The sequence below is a fragment of the Chionomys nivalis genome, chromosome 9 (genome assembly GCF_950005125.1).
Source record: "Chionomys nivalis chromosome 9, mChiNiv1.1, whole genome shotgun sequence".
In the NCBI taxonomy this organism is placed as follows: domain Eukaryota; kingdom Metazoa; phylum Chordata; class Mammalia; order Rodentia; family Cricetidae; genus Chionomys; species Chionomys nivalis.
Genome location: NC_080094.1, coordinates 77570319 through 77589238, shown reverse-complemented (window position 1 = coordinate 77589238; position 18920 = coordinate 77570319). Strand labels below are relative to the sequence as shown.

At 33.9% G+C, this 18920-nt stretch overlaps 1 protein-coding gene across 6 annotated transcripts in view; it reads left to right on the top strand.

Moving 5' to 3' along the window:
- The window catches only part of Lrrc4c (leucine rich repeat containing 4C), a 1388491-nt gene that overhangs the window by 580113 nt on the left and 789458 nt on the right, over nucleotides 1-18920 (top strand). Inside the window, exon 4 of one of the 6 annotated variants that reach the window (XM_057780293.1) lies at nucleotides 11885-11903. The exons of the other annotated variants lie outside the window; for them this stretch is intronic. The gene's annotated coding sequence lies outside the window, so the exon portion shown is untranslated. The remainder of the gene's footprint in view (nucleotides 1-11884; nucleotides 11904-18920) is intronic. 6 annotated transcript variants of the gene reach the window in all.

Sequence of the window (18920 nt, the reverse complement as noted above, 5' to 3'; positions counted from 1 at the left end):
ACTTCACACATGTGTAAATACTTTGGAACGGAAAAATATAAAGAAACATACTAGATATCATAAGTCATAATACATATATTCTGGAATTGATGTTAGAATTTCACCTGTTATTTGTGCTAGAATCTTTAGATTTGCCCACCTGCAAAACTGATGCCTTTGAAAATACTAAAGTTTATTAATTTCAATTCTTTTTGATTTTTGATGTTTGACAGATGTTGTGATGTGTTAAAAATAGTACAAAAAAATCCTCAAAACATAAAATGAGTGGAGGAACATTCTGAAAGAAAGTTGAAAAAAAAAACCCCTTTTTATTTACAATATGTACATTTGAAAATATGCGCTACTCGAATGTCAATGGGGTCTTTTACTGCAGAATAGAATACTAATAGTTCATTTATCTATGTGCAGAGGCCGTTTGTGGCCTGATTCTGTTACTATGTTAGACAAAAATACTTTGGTCTTTATTCTGCCTCTTTGCCTATAGTCATTCTTTCACCAAGATCCCTGCAGATATTCTGCTTTATGCAAATGAGTTGAACGAGCTCATTACCACTTCAGAAAAGCAACTCAAAGCTTGTATCATGCCGAGTTAGTGGTTTTGTAATTATATGTGCATATATTTTATTTTCTTAAGTCTATGAATTAATCTTTGTGCTATGTGGTTTCCTCTGGAAAATATGATGCTTTATTTGTTTTTCTAATATAAAATGGCAAAATTTCATCTTGACTATTGAAGTTTTATAATGTTTCTTTATATATATGTGTGTGTGTGTGTGTGTGTGTTATTCGAATAGAATATTCGAATAGAAAAAATTACAATTCCACAAAGAATTCTCATCCAATTTATAGACATTAAGGCTAAGTTGACTTAAAGACTCATGGTTCTCATCTCTCTCTCTCTCTCTCTCTAGATATATATATATATGTGTGTGTGTGTGTGTGTGTGTGTGTGTATGTAGTAGTAGTAGTAATAGTAGTAGTCTAGATCTGTCTTATAATAAACATAATGAATCCTTACCAGTAAATGATAGATATGTACTAAACTTTTGTGTAATAATCTTTTCCTAAGTAAAATTGTTACACAACTTTTTGTTCCAACATGTATCTAAGCTGAGTCAGCAACATGACCTTCACTAAACCAATTCAAAAACCAAATTTAAAAAAATAAAAAAAAAAAAAACAAATTTAAAGTGGAAAACGGAAACTGGAGATTTATCCCATGTGACCACATTGGAAAGAGGGATAAAGAGATCCTTGAGTCTGTCTTGAGGTCCTCAAGTGAAATCAGAGTTCAAATAGAGGCTTAATAAAACGCTCATCTGAGCAGTCAAGGTACGACCCCATCATTTCCATCTCTCCTTCATCCAGTAAGGTGATCTGACATGCTGTTAGAAATGAGTGACTTTTTTCTTTTTTTGGCGACAAGTTACTCCCTCCAGCTTTTACCTTTTCTTTCTCCCAAAATGATATTCCTTTTCTTTGGGGTCAATTGTTTGAATAATCTGATAATCACATTGAGAGAATCAGGTATATTTTTAAAAATCTTCATTTCTGTCACATAAGTTACAGAATTGCAAAGATTGCACAACAGGGTTCCACAGGACAATTTAAAACATGCATGACTGTGAGATTGTGGCCTACTGGCAAAGTTTTGGCGGGTTCCAGGGGAGAAGTCTTTCCCTGGTGGTTGTTACATGGTTTCTCATTGACTCTGCTGTTGTTTGTTTATTTATTTATTTATTTATTTATTAAAGATTTCTGCCTCCTCCCCGCTACCGCCTCCCATTTCCCTCCCCCTCCCCCGATCAAGTCCCCCTCCCTCATCAGCTTAAAGAGCAATCAGGGTTCCCTGCCCTGTGGGAAGACCAAGGACCACCCACCTCCATCCAGGTCTAGTAAGGTGAGCATCCAAACTGCCTAGGCTCCCACAAAGTCAGTACATGCAGTAGGATCAAAAACCCATTACCATTGTTCTTGAGTTCTCAGTAGTCCTCATTGTCCGCTATGTTCTGCAAGTCCAGTTTTATCCCATTCTTTTTTAGACCCGGGCCAGCTGGCCTTGGTGATAGAACATCCCCATTGTCTGCTGTTGTAATAGGAGCAGTGGGCTGTGTTCCTGCTGCCCTAGCTCCCGGCCACCTGGCTAGCTTATGCCCCAAAATAACAACACACAAATTGTATTCTTTTAAACACTGCTTAGCCCATTAGGTACAGCCTCTGATTGGCTAGCCCTTACATATTGATCCAACCCATTTCTAATTTTCTGTGTAGCACCACAAGCTGGCTTACCAGGAAAGATCTTAAACTGCATCTGTCTGGAGTGGGAGAATCATGGCGACTGACTGACTTGGCTTCTTTCTCCCAGCATTCTGTTCTATTTACTCCACCTACCTAATTTTCTATCCTATTAAAGGGCCAAGGCAGTTTCTTTATTTAACCAAAGAAATCAACACAAAACAGAAGACTCTCCCCCATCACTCTGCTACTCTCTCCTCCTCTATTTGTTTGTAACTCCTGCCTTGCCCTATTCTGCTAAGCCACCGCTTTATTTATTAACCAATAAAAGCAACACAAAGACAGAAGGACTTCGCACAACATTTTTCCTTTTGTGTTTAAATAAAAGGAAGGTTTTTAACTTTAACATAGTAAAAGTACGTATATCAAGCAAGAATTACATTACAATATTTATATCTACTTTATCTTTTATCATAACTAAGGAAATCTATAACTATTTTTTTTGTTTGTTTTTCAAGACAGGGTTTCTCTGTGGCTTTGGAGCCTGTTCTGGAACTGGCTCTTAGCTATAACTATTTTTAAACACCATCAAAGACTCTAGAAGGTTGTATTATTACCTAAGAAAAAGAGAAAGTGTATTATAAATAACACCCAAAACTCTAGAATGGACAGAGACATCTCACTGCCTTGATAGTCACACAAAGTTCTTCTCTAATGTCAAACTATCCATCTTCAGCATACAGGCCCATAGAATGTGGCAGACTTTTCCATGAGGCAGGAATTTTCAAAGACAGTTTTGCCTATATTGACAGTTTGTCAGTCACTTTCTTCTGTATCCAGCAGAATTTCAGGCAGACTCTGAATTCTGAAGGATTGTTTTACCTTCTTTAGGCAAATTCAGCAGTAATTTTTCTGTGGGTCCCGCACGTCCAGTTCATCAAGCAGTCCAAGCAAGAGCAGGTTATTGCCCAAATGTCTAGCAAACTCCATAATAAGTATCCTTGATGCCTGTCTTCCTCTTGAAGCAATTGATGCTGCCAGGAGCAGATGTGTCTCATGTCATGAAAAGTCCTAAGTTATTAAAGCATTTTAAAGACCATATTCTGAAGGTCTCTGAAAGATCTGATGAATACCTGTCTAACTGAAATATATCTTTTTTTTTTTTATTATATATATTTTTTTATTCTTTTTTAATTAAAATTTCCAACTGCTCCCCGTTTCCCATTTCCCTCCCCTCCTCCCACACATTGCCCCCTCCCCCCTCTCCCCTCCCCTATCCCCACTCCTCTTCTCCTCCCCCCAGTCCATTCCCCCTCCCTCTCGCTACTGAAGAGCAGTCCAAATTCCCTGCCCTACAGGAAGACCAAGGTCCTCCCACTTCCATCCAGGCCCAGGAAGGTGAGCATCAAAACAGGCTAAGCTCCCACAAAGCCAGTTGATGTATTAGGATCGAAACCTAGTGCCATTGTCCTTGGCTTCTCATCAGCCTTCATTGTCCGCCATGTTCAGAGAGTCCAGTTTCAACCCATGCTTATTCAGTCCCAGTCCAGCTGGCCTTGGAGAGCTCCCAATAGATCAGTTCCACTGTCACTGTGGGTGGGTGCACGCCTCGTGGTCCTGATTTCCTTGCTCATGTTCTCCCTCCTTTTGCTCCTCATTTGGACCTTAAGAGCTCAGACGGTTGACATATCTAGAAAACCTAACTAACATGATTACAAGCTTGACTATTATAGATGACTATTTATTAATCTTTATTTTTAATTATACATTATACCTTTTTAATGAGCTGCATAAACACAATACCTTAATCAAAAGCAGAAATACATATATAACAAAATTGACCTTAAATTTGTATCAATAGACCAAGACCCATACAAATGCAAAGTATTTATCTCTATACTATATTTCCATTTAAATTTAAACAAACATTTATAAACAATATTTGGGATTTGGGGCATCATTCTCTCCAAATTGCTTTCTGCTTTTTGTTGGGCAAAGTAATTTTTGGTGGTGTCCATGGCAACCTTTAAAGGGATGTTGATCTATCAAACCACATTAGTCTGGAACGATTCCACAAGTTCTCATCCTCTGCGGGGGGAAAAAAAAGAACGTCTTTTCCAAACCAACAAATCCTTAGACCCAAATATTGAAGTCAAGATATCTTTAAAATATATGAGTTGGTTTAGCTTAGCAGCCCATACAATGAAATGTTTCTCTGCACTTAGTTCATTCACAGCCAAAAATTCAAAGAAAACCCAATAATATACATGATCCAGACTCTATATATACATTCCATATTTACATGACTTATTTTTTTACTTATTTTATCTATACAGACAGACTGTATTCTGTCTCTTCAAACACTTTGTTTTATTTTTTATAATCATTACTTCCTTTTATAACTTTCTGTATTCTTTTTCTTCTCTCTCCCAAGCCTACATACATTTAATCCAACACTGTGACTCATTTAGAGTTCTTTTTTTTTGTTTGTTTATCTGAATTTGTCTTTATTGTATATCTACAATTCTTTTCTGATCAGGATCACTTTTTAATTTCTGTGGATACACCTATATGACTTACGAATGAATTGCTAGAAAATGTTCATTGTGTTATTGTTTGACTACTAGTTTTGAAGTCTGTTTGTTTGTCTGTTTTTTGTTTGTTGGTTTGTTTGTTTTGCTTTTAAATAACCTTTCCCCTTTTACTATTTCTGTGATGGCTAATTTTATGTTAACTTAAAACAAGCTAGAGTCAACATACTGGTTGGAACCACAATAGAGAAAATGCCTTCATAAGACTGGGTTATAAGCCAGACTGTAGGGCATTTTCTTAATTAGTGATTGATGTGGAGAAGTGTAGTGCATTGTGGGAGATGATATCCCTAGGCTTGGTAGTCCTGGTTTCTATAGGAAGGTAGCTGAGCAAGCCATGAAGAGAATGTCAATGAACATACTCCTCCTTGGTCTCTGCCTCAGCTCTTGTTCCAGGTTCATGACCTATTTGAATTTCTATTTGAGTCTTGACATCTTTTGATGATGAACAATGATATGGAGTATAAGCTAAACAGACCATTTCCTCCCCAACTTCCGTTTGGTCCTGTTGCTTCCTTATAACAATAATAACCCTAAGGAACACTGTTTTGAAACACTTCTTTATACTGTTTCATCTTTCTGTGGATGGATGGCTTCACATGTTAACTTCACATATTTTCTACTGAAGACAACTACTTAAAGTTAGTGGAATAAAGCTACAGTTTACAAACTTAATAATTAAAGTCACATCCCAAAACATGAAACAAACTTAATATTATATAAAATATTGATATTAAGTTGATACTGAATCCAGAGTAGATAAAAATCTAATTTAAGCAGATCAGAAAGCAAGAGGTTGTTTTCCAACTTTTACCCCTAAAGATTTAGAAATATTTATTAGATATTATAGGAATGACATGTAAAATGTACATTATATGTAAGGAAATGACACCTATGAATTATTTATTGCCCCATATGCTATCTAACTGTATACAAACTGTTAAGGTGGGTATAATATAAGGTACTAAAATGCTTTTTATTCTGCCTATCTCACCTTCTAGTTGCATGCTCCCTAAGTGGTGTGGATAATGCTTCCAAAATACCCAGCAGAGTGTTTTGCTAGAAGTTCAGTAAATGTTTGCTGAATTGAATTGCCACATTAACATGTAAATTGTCAGATTGCAGAGTTTACAGCTTGTAAATCTTATTTTAAAATCTAGGTTTACACAGATTTGCATATTATTTAGAAAATGAATAAATTAAACCCAAATCAGTATCTCATTTATATGCACTTCTACAAATTCATTTGAATAGCCTAAAGTGCTGCTAGTGTCCAACAAGTTTGATAGCCCCCACAAAGCAATAATCATATGGGAATTAATTGTTTCCTCTTGATAAGTGCCAACAAAACTTATTACCTATCACTTATATTTCCAAATGAAAATTCTGTAGAAAATATGGCTACTGTTCACTCACTATTTTTTAGCTCAGTGTTTGACAAAATATAGAGTTGAGTTTTACAAACATCTTGATGCTTCTCTGTCAACGTATTCTCAGTGAATGGCAAGCTATCAAAAAAGTTTCATGCTCTCTCCTCTTGTGCAAAGCTGTTGCTTTACTGAATGGTCATCTTTAGTGATGTATATTTTGACTCATGGTGCCGCATCTCTGAGTAGTTTTTTTTTTTTTTTTAGGAGCTCATGAATCATTTTGTCAAGAATTCCCTGATTTATTTTTAAATTTAAATAGAATCTGGCTCATTAATAATTACTGTTATCTTCATTCTCATTTTTATTCAAAAAATAAATTTTATTAGCATTTATCTAAAGCCCCTGAAAGAATATCCAACATATTAGTTAAACTCTAATAACTATAGCTCAAAATTTCTTGCTCACTCTAATACTATGCCTTTTTAATTGAAGGCATATGTATGAAGAATTAAAAAGTATAAACTATATCTCATATGACAGCTTCTATCCCAGCTGCGCCTATCAATGCAAGAAAATTCACTTGCTGAATAGGTGTTGTTTAGTTAGAAGTTAATTAGCAAGGTTTTTTAAAGGAATTTTTAAAAGGCAATGAGAACACTTTCATCTTTTAAGTAACTCAGAAGAAGTAACATTGATATTCATGAATTTAAACACATTTAAAGGAAAATCATGGCACTTTTCCCAGTCCATCAAGACATAGTACACTCTTCCTGTGAATATAAAGGAAGACTAAGAGAAAGAGCAAAAACTGTAGGAAGGTACAATTATATTTTACATGCTGCAGTGTTCCAAGGTGTTCAGAGGATGATGTTTTTGTCTTGTCATCAATAAATTCTGCCCTGTGTTTTTGTAATCACAATGCAGTTTTTACACTAAGCAATTACTTTTAATTGTAAGGATACGCAACCCCTTATTAAGCTAAGAGCAAGAGAGTAGCAGTGCATATTAAAGAAACTGCAGTATCCTCCTTTGATTTCTAAATGATGTTGACAGTCTCTTGAAGAGTGGTTGCTCCATTTTGTATCCCTGAATTTAAGAAGGTTGTTTTCTTAAAAGGGAACATTCCAACAGCAGTTTCTCTCTTCCTTAGCTACATGGCCGATTAGACTGTGAAGACTCAATCTGAAGATGAGCTACCACTCCCTGTTCAACTATGGCTGGAAGCGTAGCTCTGCCTCACCAGCGAGACTTATATTAAATTGAAAACAAGCAAAAAAAAACATTGATTTACAACTCTTGGGAGCTGAAGTTTCAGGGAAAGATCTCTCTGCAGGTTTCATTTAAATTGAGTAGGTTAGAAGTAATTGCTATTTTTTAGACTGGATACAAATCCTCCTTTTGCTGGTACAAACACACACATGTGCACACCCACATACCCACTACTACTAGCACAATCATCAATCTATCTATTCTCTATGTATTAGTCCCTGATTATTTCAAGTAAGAGAGTCAAATTTTATTTTAGATATTGTTATTTTTCCCCATCAATTCCATGTTAAAATTATAAACTCCTTCAGCTAATGTTTTCATAAAATATTTTTTCAAATCAAGTCTCTGCATTATTCATCTTTATATAAGGTTATAATATGTGTAACAGGTTTTAAGTTTTTTGAAAAATCAGTACTGATTTTTATAAAATCATATTTTCTCTTTATGCAAATAATATATACATAGAGATACAAGCATATATCTGTGTATTGCAAATGTAACATGTGCATGTAAGTATATATAGGATATATATGTGCATGGTAATGCATTATATGTGTATTACTTTCAATATGCATATATACATATATATGTGTACATATGGATGCAATGAGAAGAAAAAGACTATTATTTCTCTTATATATCATCTTAGTCATTGAAATGTTATATTGTAGTATAAATTGAATTTTATAAACTGTAAATTAAATAAAAAATTATTTTTGAATAAACAGTACAGTCGAGGTGTTTGGGCTGTGACCTCTGGGACATTATTTTGTTTTCTTTTCAATGCTATCATAAAGAGGAATGCTAAGTTTTTCGTGAGCCAGCCACTGCTTCAACTCTTACTCCATCATAAAAAAATTAGTCACATGTCCATGCTTAATATATATGAACCTGACAAATTAGATGTCACTGTGCAGGCACAGAAAGGAAGCTTGATTGCTTATCTTGCCCCAGTCTAAGAACTGAAAACTAACAATCTTCACAATGGGTTCCTCTGGAATTGAAAATATTCTTAAAACAGATGATTACCCACAAACTTTGTAATGAGAAACTAAGCTCGTTTTCTCATCCGAAAAAGGAAATCAATTCCTTAGTCAACAGTTAGGATGTGGTTTCGGGACTCTCTGTGCTCTGCAGGTTACACTAGGCACCTTTTTGCTTTGAAGGCAGAGCAGTTTTGTTTCCTTCAAACCCTTCTTCCTATATAACACATCCTATTCTCATAATGTGTAAGAATTTCTTTTTTGTTTTCCTTACCATACCGAGGAGTAACATAGAGGATTAACTTTGTAAAAACTGGGTGGTAAATTTTCAGATTCAAAACCACTGCTAGATATGTGTTTACTTTGAACAAAATGCCTTGAACACATTATATCAAGTAATACTGTGACTTTACTTTCAGTGTTTCGAAACACTTTTGCTTGTCCTTCAACAATGTTTAGAAATATCATATTTGAATGCCCATGCTTCAGAAGGAGGATGAGAAACTTGAGTTTATGTTTATTATTGTCAACATACAGTCTGTGTGGCTTCCTATTGCCTGTTGGTTATTGTTTACTCTGTAATCCCAGTACAGCATGGGATGTACACTACTGTCTACTACACAAAACAATTAAATGTATTTAAAATTATGGCAGTGTGTCCCCTTGTCATTATTATATTTTTGCAATGTTTCCCAAATCTACATATTCATGAGATTATTTTCCCAGCAAGGATCAGTTTTCAAAATTTCTACTATATTTCAATATCTTCTTGAATGTGTTTTGTTTAAAGACAGTCTTTAAGGAAATATCATCAAAATCTTCTCTGTATAAACCCATAGGCCCACATATTTTCACAGGAGAATTCTATAAAGCCTTCAAATGTCATGCCACCCATAGCTACACATACTTTTACAGGATAAAAAAGTGACAGAAACCTTTCTGATTCTCATTATCTCCTAATCCTCTCTTTTCCTCTCCTCCTTACCACCTCTTCTATCTCTGGGGACCAGACTTAGAGTTTGTCACATGTTAAACAGGCACTATATCTCTGAACTCCTGTCCAACTATATAATCCTGATAACAAATTAAAGTAAAAATGATTAATGAGTACCATTTTTCCATACTTTGGTAAGTCTGGAAATATATTTTGTACTTATTGGATATCCACACATTCTTAAGCAATCTCTCCTATAAACTTTCTTTTTTATTTTATATTTTCACACTTAATTCTTAATCACAATAATAATTATAACTCTTTTCCATGGAAAAGTAAAGAAACCATACTAAAGCAAATGTTAGAACAGTGACAGTCAGATGTCAATCTTTGATCCATTAATCTCTCCCATTCCTAAATGTTGCTACCCATTTTTCCTTTAAAGTAGCATGTGACTAAGAATAGGAGTTCACTAATTAATCATTTGAGCCTTTCTAGAAATCTGCTATGTATGCAATCACCACATGGGCTCCTTTTGCCTTTATCACATATAGCTCTCCGACTCAGAAATATGCTTCATTAAGTAAGTTTTATAAAGAGCTCAAGTCTATGTTAGGAAGAGAACAATTTTCTCTATGATCATCATAAGGGGCCTGAATTAGAGACATGGTAGCTGCTTTAAAAAATAGATCAAAATCTCATGACTAAACAAGATCAAAGTTTCTTTCTCAAGAAATAGTTTGGTCTATATTTCCATTCTATAACATCTAGGGATGTGATTTGCTTTTAGATGATATCATGAAGAGGGACACCAAAGTTTTGTGAGTTAAGCAGAATGACAACTTTCACTTCACTCTATGCCACACTTAGAGCAAGAAGTCTCTCAAATGTGACGCCAATGTGAAGCCAATGTAAAGGAGACTCTGCCGAGCATCTTGAAGTCCCAAACATGCCTTTCCAAACTCCAAAAGGAACAATAATCACAATGGCTTCTTCATAAAAAGTTTTAAAAATGATCACTTACACATTGTTACTAAGAATTCCATGTTATCCCTTCTCAGAAAATTTTTATAGAGATACTGGTTTTCATTGTTCATAAATGTTCTTAAAAGAATAGAATGTGCCATGTATTTCTGGAATCTTCTGAAGGTGACATGTGCCTATTTTTAGAGAAGGCATGGCTGTGATTCAGATGGTTAGAATTTACTCTGAGGCACTTATTACCACAAAAAATTTCATTGAATTTGGAACAAGCAAAAACATAGTGAATGTTTTTAACCAACTAACACAGGAAAGCATTAAAATATTAAATCCATACTTTAAAAATATGTGTCTACTTGAAACCCACCATTAGATGGTACCTTGCCATTTTTCAGGGTAGGACAAAGTCTACCTAATCTGACTCAAGATATCTATTGTTCATTAGCAGTTACCAGATCACAGTCTATTTATATATTTTAGTTTAATTTGTTTCCTTTTTCTTCATTCTTTCCCCTCATCCCATTGCTTCTCTTTCTCTCTTCTCCGTTCCTTTCCTTTCCATTCCTTTCCTTTCTTTTCCTCCTCCCCACCATTTTAATTTTGGATAAATCTTGAATATAGAGCCCTTTCTAGTATAGTATGAGATCAGAGTCCATTTATATTCTCACAATTTACCGACCTCACCTGAAAAATATTTTTTAAAAAATATCACTACTTGAATGTTTTCAAACTGGTGAAATATTTCATAGAAACAACTATTTATGTATACTGTTGTATTCTATAGGTTTATGAATTATTTCACTAAACCCTTAGAAAATAAAGGAAAATTGTCCATTTTAAAGTGATATTCTTACTGAGTATGCAACTCAACAGTAAGATATGTCACTTATCTCATAGCTTAGCCTGTTAGCTGAGTTTGCTCAACAATGTTTGGTCATAACAATGTCTTCAACAAGACTAAGCACTGTTAAAAATCTGACCAGTAGTTAAAGGCAAAGCATTAAGAGAATTTACATTATAATTCACAGGTTTTGTTTTTTCCTTCCTGCCTTCCTTCTTTCTCTCTCCCTCTCTCTCTCTCTCTCTCTCTCTCTCTCTGTCTTTTTTCCTTTCTTTTGTCCATTCACTAGCACACACACAGAGACACACACAAACACAAACACAACATTTTTCCCAGAAATACTTGTGTTTTTTTTCTGAATGTCATTTTTATCACGTAACCTGAACAGGGTAAACAATTTTATTCCATTTGGCTCAGAAAAAAACCCTCCTAATATGAATTTGGAAGGAAAGTCTCGGTTTGTACAGTTTTTAAGGAGTGCATATATTTTATCTCTCTCCACTGGGAGATTTGGATATTTAATGAATCATCACTATTATTTTGTTCTCATTTGCCCTTATTTATAATAATTTCTTTAGAGTATTTACTCATTCTTATAGTTTTTATGACTTACTTTCATTTAGCAAAAGTTCTACTAGTATCCATTAATATTTTTTTTTCTGGGTTTCTGTATTCCACAGAAAACATCTGCCCTGATTGGTAAGTTCTTGTTTCTCCCATATTTTAACATACATCAAAATAAATACCCATGTGTTATATTTGCTTCATATCTTTCTTTAGAGCATCAAACCCTTTTCTGAGAACACTGCTTACTCTTCTTGGTGTCTAAAGATATTTCAAGTACTCCTTTGGGAAATTATAAGTAAAGACAAAACACTCAACAAAGTAAAATTTCACCTGCATTTGCTTATCTGTACCTCACATACTCTCAACAAATTCTGCAGTTATAATAAACATGCAAACATTAGTGTTAGAAATTCTCCATACAGGGCTGGAAAGATGGTTGAGTGGTTAAAGGCCAGGTTCACAATCCAAAATATAAAAAATTCTCCATATTAAAAATATCCTCTCAACTCAGGCCTTATTCATGATGGTTTAATCTTCCATATAAACTCCCTTTAGTATTTATAGTTTTGCTGATCATTAGTTCTCCTCTGAGTAATTTCTCTTTTGATTTAGTTGTCTCTGTCTCAGTTCTATGATTGTAGTAAAATATGATGGCATTTTAAAGAGGCAATACACTCATTTAACCAAACACTCTACCCATGACAGTATGTGGATGAATACACCACTTTCTATTTCTTACTCCCTTCATAATTTAAAACATTTTCATCTCATAATTTACTGACGAGGTCTACTTATACCTATCATATACAATCTACATAAAGATGTATTTATTTATGTATGTGATGAATGAAATACAGAATTTCTTGCTTTCGGCTCTCTTTTATATTCAGTGTGGTTTAAAATAGAGAACTTAAGCTATCAATTACTTCTAATTATGCACTGAGACACAACTGCATATAATTTGTTATATTCTCCTTAAATAAAAAAATAAAACTTAAGTGTTAATGATCCTACCTAGATTTGAGGTACACTGATACAAATGACAGGAAAAATTCACCACTCTAAAGATATGATGATTCTCCCATCACAGAGAGCTCAAAGCATTCTTGAAATGATATATTTCAAGGGAATGGCACGAATGTATACTTTCTGCTTAAAATGGCTATTTATAGTTGGGTCAATTAATTCTTAGAGTGTGTAGAGCAAAGTAGCCCTTTATCCTGTCATCCCATAGAGCTAAGGGTATGGTATATGCTGAGCTAGAGCAAACTTTAAAGCTGATGAAACTTCTAAGAAAAATCCTATATTATGATTAGTGAAGGGTCCGATGCTGTGAAGTGAGTAGAGGGCGAAAAATCACAGAGGGTTCCCAGGTTGGAGTTGGATGAAAGAGTTGTGGGAATGAACTTTTTATGTGAGGCTTATCATAATCCCCTTGGTGGCTGGAAGTAGGCCTGAAATCTTGTTAGACAAAAGTTCTTAGGATATTTTAGGGTTTTTTTTTTTTCTTTTGGTAAGGTTAGGTGTACCAAAGGAGCAGTTTCAAAAAGCACCAAAAGAATATGATGGGAATTGTAGATACAACTCCCAGAACTGAGGAGTCTAGTTTAGAAGACAGGGTCCCTTCAAATCCTACAATGATATTCGGAGCTAATTTTAAGAAAGTAACACTTATAGAAGTCATTTAGTAAACAAAGCATTTGGTTTCAAGTAATTATAACAGGTTAGTCCCCAAAAGTAACCGATGACTACAAGAATTTAACTTTTATCTAAAAGAGAAAACAAATAAGTAAAGCAACAACAAAGGCAGATAAAAATAATTTTTGATTTTTGGGTTAAAAATCATATGCAAACATCAGTTTTTATGTATTATTGCTTCCACTATTGTTTAAAATAGGAGACTTCTAATTCAGCAGACATGTACTATGTTTTTCCTGTAAATAGAAACTGTTGCTTCCACAAGCATTTTTTAAGTCTTTGAAAACATATGAATGAACATGTTCATATGCTCAAGACATACACCTTTAAAATTAACTGGATCATAATAGTCCTGTGATTATAAAATAAATATATTTTTGCTGTTGTTGCTGTTAGTTGGAGTTCTTGAATATTCAGCAAGGTAAGGAGCCCAAGGGGATAATGCATAATTCTGTTGTTGGGAAATCCTAGCAAGCTGAGATTCAGGAAATGACTGGCTCTAAGCCAGACATTATAGTTTCTTACAAAATCTCATGAACAAGTTACTTTCTAGTACTTTCCAAACTTCTTTCTTCATTCAGAAGAAGAAAATGATAATACCACTATCTCTGTAAAATGGTCAAAATGCTCTTCTAATGGACTTATCTAGTGTATAGACTGTTCAAAGTCTAATGGGATTTTTAAGAGTACCTACCTAAACAGGAACATCCCCACAGGGGATGAGAATCCTTTGTTATCTGTTCTCTCTCTGTCTCTCTCTCTCTCTCCCTTTTTCTTAAGTTGATGAATCTATAAAGCTATCATCCTGATCTGAGACAGTAGTTTTAGCTTAGATAGTTCACAAACTGAAAAATCTTATAGGATTTGATCCTTTTCTCAAAATATTTGAATTTTTGTACTAAAACATTATGAAATAAATCTGACATCAAGTTATTTGATATTTAATAGAAGTACACTTACCACTTATAGAATATTTTGGTCTAGGATGTGAGCGTGACCTGTCTTATTCTAGCAACAAAATGTTTAACTAAGAATGTATCCTGTAACCTTCAACTGGTCTGTTCACTTCCTTGTATCATGTTAATGCAGGTGTTTATTTTACTACTACTTTTTGGGGTTGGGGTTATTTTAAACAAATAGAAATTAAATGCAGGCTATTTCTATATCCACTGGAACTCCCTCCCAGTACTATCCTATGTTTTCTGTTTTATTATTTTAACTCACTTCTTTCTTCTCTTTACGTATTTTCTAATCCCGATGCCCCTTCCCCTGGTAAGTGGTATTTTTGTCAAAGCTGCTCTCCAACAAATAGTCTTTGTGTCATGACTTGGGAGTTGGTTGGTGGTCCAAAAGAAATCCTACCTACTCTCTGATGATTATTTTGGGAAGGTTTTCCCTAAAATCTGAATAATTAAGAAAGTTTTGATGAAAACTATATGAGACTTCAAGGGTTGCTTAGAATCTTCACTTTAGTATGAGAGACTAAATATGTTTGAGGTTTTCTTTTTGTTTTAAATTTAGGGATCATGTATACACAGAATATGCTTTTGTAGGGATTTAACTATTCACTGTTATGAACCAGAATCAGTGGTTCATTTTCTCATTTACCTTACACTATTCTATAAAGTAGATATTATCACTATATTTTTCAACTAAATAGCATTATAACATTCAAAGACCCTGAATAAATTATCTCAATTTATCCAGTGTGTGGTAATGTGACATCATAAGTGTGAAGAGAAAAATAATTCAGTGTTGCCTCTAAATAATGTTTGTGGACGTGGTTACAAGTAGAGATTCTCCAAAGAGGTAATGGATTGATTTTTGTCTGTTTATCATAGTATAGATAATTAGTATGCATCCTGTAGACTATCAAGTATTTCTTTCAAGTTTGGAAGGGCATAAGCATCATTTTTGATATTTATTTGATTCTTTTATTTGCTATAGATTTCATCCAGGACTTGCACATGATAGGCAAGTATTCTGCCACTGAAGTACATCTCAGCCCCTACTTTTCATAAGGATATGATTCTAAACATTATTTCACTTACCTTTACTTTCAAATAATTATACAGTGCTTTGTTTTTTAAATCCATAATTAGTTTTCATGAGTAATATTTTAATATGCAAGGAAGATCACAAAATCTTATCCCACAGTGATTATTTGCCTTTGTATATTCATACATACATATATACTATAAAAAGTTAAAAGTTAGACAAGTTTGTCATTCATAAAGACAGAAGTTTATCATCATATAGCATTGCAATATTCCCTTCACAGTAAACAATATATGAAGAGCAAGTTTCCTTGATGAGAAATTGATTTTTACAAAGCTGACCTTTATGTTTTTGGACTGTGTGAGATGTAAAAATATGTTCTAGAACATAGTTTGCCCTTTTCTTGAGATCTTAGATATAATGATTATGCTACTGTGTGCACATTTTCAATTATTTTGATAGTGTGAATCAATATTGTGGCACTGCAGGTTGATGGGGTACACTAAATTTTTGTTTGTTTGTTTTTTGAGACAGAGTTTCCCTGTGTAACAATCCTAGCTGTCCTGGAGCTAGCTCTGGTAGACCAGGCTGGCCTTGAACTTACAGGGATACACCTGCCTCTGCCTCCCTAGTGCTAGGATTAAAAGTATGTGCCACCATGGCCTGACAGGGGTACACTAAATTTTAAGGTATTTGAAATGTATTAAAAAGCTACTACCCTCTTGGAAATTACAACTCTTCAGGTAATGTAATATTTTATAGGTTTATTAATAATAGTTGATTATCTAAAATGGTGATTTTAGTGTGTTAATATCACCAAAGATACCTTCAGGGCATTATCATTATAATAAAGGCAGATCTGATCTTTTGTTTGAAAATTTCATTTGTGCTGCAGGGTCATTATTACTATGCAAACTTTTTCCTTTAAAATCATCAATGTATAAAGATATTTAAAGACAAGTTTTTATTGTAAGTATATCATATTATCCTTCAAATGTTTGAGGCTTTGTTAATCAGCAGAAATTTCTTCATATTATGTTGAAGAAATTAGTATATGATTTTATAATTATAAATTAAATATGTCTTTCCAACTACACTTATGAAAAAGCTTATATCTTGATGTGCTATTTTGTTTTCTTAAGGGCATATTATAAGCATAATGGCTTTTCACAAAATGCTTTTTTTTCTACGTTTGTTTAAACGAATTAAACATTCATCTTTAATCCTATGATAAATGCAATGAAAGTATATTTCGTATACATATTTTGTGTAAACAACTGCAGTAAATTTGATAATGTTATCCAGTGTAAAATTTATATAGCTAAAAAATACAATTTTGCCTGATCAGAACACAAATACTAATAGAAATTAACCATGCTAATATATGGTTATATGGTATTTCTTAGATTATAATCACAAATCTAATTCGTAAATTGAATTTTTTTGAAAAAAATGACAATGACAAACCTTATAACTCATAATACTGCCTCTTTTAAGAAAAGAGAATACAAATATGTGTTATGGTGCAGAGTCATGAAATTTTCCCAATATGTCATCTGTACTGCTTAGTGTTTCTGCTAACTTGACACAAGCTGGCATTATCTGGAAGAGGAAACCTCATTTGAAAATGTGTCCATCAGATTGGCCTGTAGGCAAAACTGTAAGGCATTTTCTTGATTAATGGTTGCTGTTGGAAGGCCCATCTCACTGGAGCTAGTGTCACTCCTGGGCTTATGGTCCTGGGTTGTATAAAAAGCATGCTGAGTAAGCCACAAGGAGCAATCCAGTGAGCAACAGTCCTCTTGGGTTTCTGCTTCAGTTCCTGCATGCAGGTTCCTGCCTTGTTTGAGTTTCTGCCCCAACTTCCCTCAGGGATGATCCAGTACCTGGAAATATAAGATGATATAAGCCCTTTTCTCCCAAGTTACTTTTGGTAGTGTTTTTATCATAGCAATAGAAAACAAACTAGACTACCATCCCTGTAAGTTAAATCACTAGCTAAAACTAGAAGCTAAAGGCTATCACTGGTGGTTTAAAATCACATGGAACTCAGGTATATAGGCTCTAAAAATATACATGTCTTTGAAATAGAATCCAAATCTTCATCTGCTTCATATAAAAAGTTATAATGAAATATAACCATGAGAAGGCAAGAACAAGAAATGATTTTCTTTACAATTAGTTTGCTGGGTGGGACCTCTATAAAGAAAACAATACAGGTAATAAAATATACACAGCATATTAATAAATAAAAAAATTTGTGAAGGTGTCATTGTTAAGGTAATTTTGGCATAAACTCTTCCAATGATTTGTATCCAGAAAATAGACACTATTTTAAAGTATACCTTGGTGAGACAATTTCAATTCCTTCTCCAAGTAAGTACCAAACATTAAAATGTTCCTCATGTGTTTAATCAACATAGGCTGAAATATAAAGTGGGTAAAAGTTGACAACAGTTGTGCTTTGTGATAAAACTAGTATATATTTCCATCCATACATTGGTTTCCATTAAGTAATTATGAACTTAAGTAGATCAGATAATGACCTCAATCATGCATTCAGTAGCCATCCTACTTTGGAAATTAGATTTTTATTTCTTTTTTAAGTTCATATATGTACCTTAGGATGATTATTTCAAGTAGAAATTAGCATCTTGAATGCCCCATAGAAAGTTCTGGTTTAGCCGGGCAGTGGTGGCGCACGCCTTTAATCCCAGCACTCGGGAGGCAGAGGCAGGTGGATCTCTGGGAGTTCGAGGCCAGCCTGGTTTACAAGAGCTAGTTCCGGGACAGGCACCAAAGTCACAGAGAAACCCTGTCTCGAAAAACCAAAAAAAAAAAGAAAAAAAGAAAGTTCTGGTTTAATGCCCCACAGAAAGTTTCTGGTTAGTATACCAGAAAAGGCTATGAATGGTGCTTAAGTTATCATTGGGGTCTGAGGAGAAATCCCTATCTATAAATTGTTACATGTAGGTCTAGAACCAACTGATTTTGTTGCCTGAATCAATAACTATACTGACTGACCTGCAGGATAGAGATTTTTCAAATTTTATTGTTTTATATGCATTGACTGAATGCCATTTTTTTAAAAAACATCAGCTTGTATGCTTTAATTAGTTCAGATATCAATTCAAATAGATTGAAAAAATCTTAATTCTTATTTATTTTAAAAATTTAATGCAGTATTCAGAGCAGAGATGGCATATTCTGGCCTTGCCTTAAGTGATTGTGAGTGAGTGTGAATATTTGTGTTTATTTAATGATGTGTTGATTGTGTACATTTACTTTGTAGGGGAAGGCCAGAGAACAGGAAAATGAATAATAAAGAGAGTTATTTAAAAAGGCTATTTGTATTTGAGCCATTGTAAATCATCTCATCATTTTTGTATTATTTGGACTATTTAACACTATTGATTTCTATCTCATTTTTAAAATTTTCTGCATCTAAATGAC